Raw genomic sequence first — 7,059 nt, forward strand, 5'->3', positions numbered from 1 at the left:
TGCAAAGGATGGCAATTGATTCTAGGTATGTGAACGCTTCCAGTAATGATTGTTGCTGGCAAATATGCTCAGTGGACACTATCTCCTATCATTATCCTCCTTGCACACCCTTCCCATCAGTTCACACTCTGGTGTAGCCAACCACTGCCAGTTCCTTCTCCACCTTCAGGTGTTGATCAGAATTTTAGTTTCCATCTCTACCTTCCCTTGGTGCTTCTGTCCAGCTGTGCCAAGCACTGCCATGGATACTGGGACTTTGCATTTTTAAAACTCCATATCTGCTGCTTTGATGAAACTTGTTTCCCTTGCACAGTGATATTTCTGGACATTTGTAGTTAGTAAGGAGTTTATGTTGAGGAAATGAAACAAAGAGGCAATGAGGCTGCATAGAAAGATGTAACAATTCGCATGTGTTGACATGGTCCCTGCTAGAACTATTTCATTGGGATCCAATATGAAGTAGTCTTTCTAGGTTAAAGTCACAAAGATAGATAAAATCCCACTTATCACCCCAAGCCTTTATCTGGGCCATTTCTTGGCCATGACAAGAAGCGTGCTCCTCTCCTGTACAATACACAAAAGCCCAATAGGTTTCAGCTTCATGATCCTCCTCGTGCAAAAGTGTGTAAAACTTTCTGAGTATAGAGTCTGTGCTTACTAAGCCATGGCTGTACAAAGGCTTTAAGGGGGCAGATCTGCACAAGTATCACAGGGGCTGTGGCAGACCAGCTCAAGACCTGCTACTAGGGAAGCATCATGCATTAGTTACTCTTTCCAAGTGGTGTCACCAGCCTTCACTGAAATAGCAATTTCAGACTACCCCATAAACAACAGAGGAAGAAAGGACAGAGCCAGCAATCCTTGTATGAACCTAAGATGAGGGTGTGGGTTAATAAAGAGATGGAAAATGTAGATCACTTTTTAGCCCAATGCCCAAAATACTCAGACAACTATTTTCTCAAGTGACTAGGAATAGTATAAAGACTTTCCAATAAAATAGGATGAGGAAAAATAGTCTGCAGGAGCTGGTGAAGAATAAGGGAACTATTAGGGAGAATGTTACAGCATGTAGTAACCACTCCTAATCAGAAATAGGTCACCGTGGAGATGGTATAAAAGCAGAACCCCACAATGTGTTAGGGCTCTGCCAAGCCACCCTAACTGTATCCAAGCAGAAAGCCAGTTTCTGCCATTTTAAGTTCATTGCAATTTCTGTCACTAAAATCCAAGCTGCTTTTTGTTGGTTTTGAAAAGGAGTGTGAGTCTGTATGCCTGTGTATACATGTGAGGAAATTAAAAAATGACAATATGTTTGCTCCTTTTGAGGCTGACACAAGCTAAGCGAGATAAAAATAAGCAAGTGAAATGAGCCCAAGAAGGAGTACAGAGGAATTGCTTATCACCACCTCCAATTCCTGCAATTTTGCCTTAAAGTAAAATGCAGCTTTTGAGGTAAAAAGATGAAGAACAGAACCAAATCAACTGGAATAAGCAGAAACAGCTTTTCTACTGTTTCCTTGGGGGGTGATTCAAGAGCTCCAAGTGGGTTTTAGATCTTGTGAGATTATCATTCATCTTTGGCCTTCCCTCACTCCACCCTGTCAGTTTTGTTGAACTGCACTGCATGGAAAGTATTTTTCTTCTTTGGCATCGGACCAGCAGGCGAGAGACGTTTCAGCAGCTCTGTCCTGTGGGGATAGCAACTGCTGGATTTTACTAATCCATCTGAGATTATTGCTCTAGTTCAGATAATGGAAACTACTTTTTTCCTACTATAGGTCCCTCCCTTTCCTACAGAACTAGCTACCAATTCTGAACTAGTTCTCTATTTTCAAGAAAAGAGAAGAGAGTACCCGACTTATGGGGAGCTATTTAACCAGATGAGGACTTTCTCTGGGGCTTGTAATGCTTCCTAGGGAAATGGACCATTGCTTCTTTCTGACAGAGGAATTAATCACTGAGCATTATTAGCAAGTGAGAAAACACACACACACGCTTTCAGATGTCGTCTTCATAGCTTTGTGCATTTATCAAGAGACTAATGAGGAAATAGTATAGAACTCAGATTCCCTCATACCACTTAATTTGCATGAGAAAGATATCTAACCTGGTGGAAATTACTCCCAGGGAATGCCCCGGCACAGTATAGCGTTCTGCTCATCATGGTAATGCCAGAAAATCTTCCCTGCAGCATTTTTTGCTACCCCAGGGGGTTTCAGTGCAGAGGCTGAGGCCATGTTTTGCCTGGTTTTGGCCAGCTTTGTGCTAACTAGAACAGCTTTAAGGCTGCTCTGTCTTACACAGGGAGGCACATGAAGAAACATCCTTGCACCTATCTCTTTTTTGGGTGAAGCAGAGCAACAAGGACATGGAGAATCACAGTCATGCTTTTATTTCTGCCTTTCTGGAGAAGAATGGAAAGGAAGATGAGACAAACTACCTCCAAAAACTTTGTGGGGCAATGCCAACGCATAAACTGTCATTAAGTGAGAGAACTAGTTCTGCATTATTGAAGCCTGAGGTTTTAATTGTATCCAAGGGAATTTTATATTTATTCCCTCTGAAATTCAGACAGGTGGAGCACCATAGGATTCCGTGACATTCCCAGTGGCAGCACTGAAGATAACTCAAATTGTAATACTCCACCCCACTCCTGGGACTTCAAAAAATACAGCAATAGATATACAGACAAAACAGATGGCTATGAGATTTTGGCAGAAATTGAACACAGCATCTCTGGGGAGCGTGAAGAAACCAGGCATTCATTCCACTATGCCAAGTCATGGATCCCTCACAGTTTGACCGAAGAGAGGTTTCCTTTGAAGAGCAAACTGTCATGGAGCAAGTAGCATTATTTTGGGTACTCTTTTGCCTTCCTTCTGCTGGCTAGTCCTTCTGGTCCCTCTGTTCTTGGACATCACTTCTCTTTTAGAAAGTGTGCTTCTGGCAGCAACTCCCGTCACACCCCAAGACTCCCTCCTAATGTGGGCTCTGCAGGAAAGCAGTGTAGTGGGGAGGCATGGTACGGCTCTGCTGAAGTTGTAGCTCTTTTGCATATTGAGAAACAAGGCCAAGTTTCTCTCCAGAACATATTTAGCCAAACATTTCCACCTATAGAGCTAAAGCCCTGTGATATAAAGTGCTGAGGATGGGCTTGAAGGATCTTGAGCTTGGTGCAGAAACTTTTCCTTTCTTCTGACCTCAGTCAGGGAAATACACTCAGGATTTATACCCTACTCCCTTTTAACCAATGGAGACAAATTTTTCCAGAGATTCACGTGTTATTCTGGCCTTCTAAGAAGAAACAGGTGCAAAGGCTTTAAAAACTTCTTCAGCCAAGAAGAGTTTTTGAGTATCAGCTAAAGGTGCCATGCCTGTAGTAAAAATGGTACATAGCTGTCATAGTCATAGTCAAAAGGAAGGACCTGTCTCTTCAGAGGAAGAACAGGTCTACAAGAACATGTTCTTCAGCTTAAGCGATTGGTAGTCCAGGGCAAGTCCAGTGAAAACACAGTAGCAAGGTACCTCCTATGGAGAGGGGATGAAGGTACAAACTCCAGTGTGGAAGTGTTCCTGGCTCTTCAATAACGTGATGGCCTTTGCTGCTTGATGGCGTGGCCCAAAACGTATGAACAGAGTACTGTGACTTCTCCCTTTCTGCACCCAACATGGCTGCATTCACTGACAAGCTTATCTTCCTCTTCCGAGAATTATTTAACATCCTAACCCAACTCCCAGCCTTCCAACAGGTCATTTTGAAGATTTGGGGAAAAAAATGGCTAGTGAGATGACGTTTTCAAAACAAACGATCCAAATTTTGCCCCAGCTGACTGGTTCCCTTCTAGTGGTTATTACATATCAGAAATATATATAAAAATATATAAAGCACAAATTGTTAATAGTTTGGCTCATGAAGCTCTGGGATGGGGAGCAGTCTGTGGAGCTTGAGGGGCTTCTTTGTACTTTGCCAGTTGCAACCATTTGATATGGAACAGTCTTTGCTGTTAGTAAGGAAGTTAATTGCTGGGACATGAAACTGAGGTAGCATGTCTTATTGCAGCTCTCCTCTGAGTTTACTGAGAAACAACTGAACGGAAGAGAGTCTTAATAGCAATCCAGTATGGACCATTTCCCCAGACCTTCAATTTCTTGCTGAAGATTTGTATTTTTAATTCTTTTAATGAAGGTTGTCCCCGAGGTCAAGAAATTCCTAATTGACACTGGCAAGCAGGATTATACATTAAACAGCGCTTCCAGCTATGTGCTGGCAGAGAGGCTTTTGGGGCAGAAGTTCTGGGGGATCTCACTCATTGCAACCCCTTGCAGCGGTTTGAGGTCTGGTGGTGTAGAGAAGGGCAACAAGCTCAAAACTGCCCTTTTAAAGTAAACAAAGTCATCAGTTACAGTCCCCAATTTCATCTCTGATTGAACTTGTTTGAGGAAGGAAATAATATTTTTAGGCTTATTAAGTTGAATTTTCTGCCAGCAGCTCTATTTGACTGGATTGCACACATATGGAAATGAGTTCTTATCTGTCTCAACACACTCCTGATGGAGTTAGCTCTGAAGAACCTAATGGAGGCAGAGCTGGTGTCTGGACAATTTTCTTCATAGCTGCTTAAAGTTCTATTTGTTAAATGTGTGGGGTATGTCTAGAGAAGATGGGTGCAATACTGGTCCCAACAAACACATACTAGCCCTAGCCTAGGTCCACAGGAGGATAATTTTCTTGATGTATCAATGTATGAAATCCCACCTGCCTTCATTCCCACCTCACTGCCATTCCAAGGAGGAAGGAGGCTATGGCAGGGAAAGGCAGTATTTCATACAAATTAGAGACATCCTTTTTCTGCATAGGTCCTGAAGCCTGTTCTCCCAACTGTAAGCATGTGGTAGTGAAAAGAGACTCCTAGAAAAGCACCTAATCTCCAATACACTCCTATTCCTGCTCCAACAGCCACTGCTACCTGAGATGCTTCCTCCAGCCCAGGACTGCATACCTCAGGGAGAGAATGAAGCATTTTGTGTAAAAGCTCAGGCTCTGATTTAAGCGGCTGGAGCTAATGAAGGAGTTCCTGCTTCCCAGACATGCACAGACCACTATTATTTATGCATCAGCCCTCCTTGCATGGCTTTAGCCTCTGGCCCTGATGGGTACAACCATCTGGGGCTGCTGAAGCCGTCTGCAGCAAGGCCGTGGGGGTAGTGGTGGCTATACCAGCCCTGCGCTAGCGGAGAAGCCATTTCTATGGGGTGAAGCTTCATGACCCCTTCACAGCTTTAGTGACATCAGCATTTCTTGTTTTTCTTCTAAAATGAATGTGACCCGAGAAATAGATGACTGTTTGAAGCCTTTTCTGAGCATTTAATTTATCCAGACTTCTATGCCACAGGCTATTATTTTTTTTTAATAAACAGAGTCTGTCTGCCAGGAAACCTGACTAGTATACGGGGTTTTTAAGAGCAGGAATACAGCACAGAGCATCAGCAGGCAGTGGGATAAATTTTAGTAAGTGTGAATATGTGCAAGGAGCTCACAACTTAAGTTTTACCCGCTGAGGACTAAACTATGCAGAATGTGATATGGGGTGAAACTACATTGGTGGAAACACTGAAACTTATTGACTGGAAAGCAGACATTTGGGGAAATACTGACCTCAAGCAGCTGTCTTCAGGGAAGTTCGGAGCTTTAAAGAAGTCAATTCCTTACTACCTTAGTAGCAGTGTATGTTCTTATCCAGAGAGATAGATGCTGTCTAGAGAGAAGCACTCTCCAAAATTTCATACTATCCATTCACTACCTGTGAGATACTAACTTTCGTAAAAGGCCAGTCTGTGAGCGTTTCCTGGCACATTTTGAATGTTTTTTAAACTTTCTAGTTATTCTGAGCAAGTGGCAATTGCTTATGTCAGTTTAAAAGTCTAAAAATACCAGCTTCCTTCCTCTTCTGATTGCATTAGTGATGGTCTGAGCTGCACCAGCTGGCTTCAGGGCAGGCTGAGATCAGATCTGACAGGGTCTGAAGTTCTGGTATGGCTCAGTATGGTACTAAGCATGATTCACAACACCAAGATCAGAGCTTCCATCAGGACTTTCATGCTCACTGAGACTAGGGAAGAGCTGAAACTGTGGGTTTCCCATTCTGGAATAGTTACACATCAAGGCTGAGGGCTGAGCCAGCTCAGCAAGAGTGTGCCTATCTAGGGCTTTAATTAATACAGTATTGAAGACGAGTTTTCATTGTGTTTTGGTTGCACACACTAATTAGGTAAATAGAAATTCTGTAATTTGCTGTAGGGATTTTTCGTGTGCTTGTTTTAGGGATGCTACATTCAGAGCAATCTTCCTGAGGAGATCCTGTGACCTCACATACTGCCATCTGGGGAATCCTGGCATCGTACTTTCTCCAGTGATCACTGCAAACACTCTCTGGCGTAGAGCTGCCCCCAGATTTTCTTTTTCAACCCACCAGGAGATAAGCTAAATTTGATCATCAATACAATGCAGTTCTGAGGAGAACTGTTATCCTAAAAAGAAGAACAGCTGGAAATTTTATGCCATTCAGTAGGGACTTTGCTCTATTGATTTTATGTGGAAGGTACTTTGAGGAGTTAAATGCTTTAAATGGCTGAGTGATGGTGACTAGCTTCCATGTTTCCCTCCACAGGTTGTGCTAGAAAAAAGGTCCTCTGAAAGACAACTTGGAGAGCCTCAGCTGACCTCTTGGTCTCCATTTCTTACACCCACCATTTCTGTTGGCTCATCTACTGCTGAGGGAGAGCAGCCCTGGGGGTGCCGTGGGTGAAAAAGCTACCTCAGAGCTCCCACTGAGCCCAAAGTGCTCCTCAGCCCCTGCAACTCCTTCAGGAACTGGGGACACCAGCTCTGCCCTCCCTCGCTGAGTGCAGAACCACTCACAATTTCAGGGATCGTTTTTCTAACATGCCTTGGAAAGATAGCAATGTAGGAAGCAGGCACTTCAGAAGTGAACAGTATTACTGGTAATTACAATAAACGACCAACCTCAAATTTTCACAACCCAAGAGCAAAAGAGTGGG

The sequence above is a fragment of the Aquila chrysaetos genome, chromosome 22 (assembly GCF_900496995.4).
Source record: "Aquila chrysaetos chrysaetos chromosome 22, bAquChr1.4, whole genome shotgun sequence".
In the NCBI taxonomy this organism is placed as follows: Eukaryota; Metazoa; Chordata; class Aves; order Accipitriformes; family Accipitridae; genus Aquila; species Aquila chrysaetos.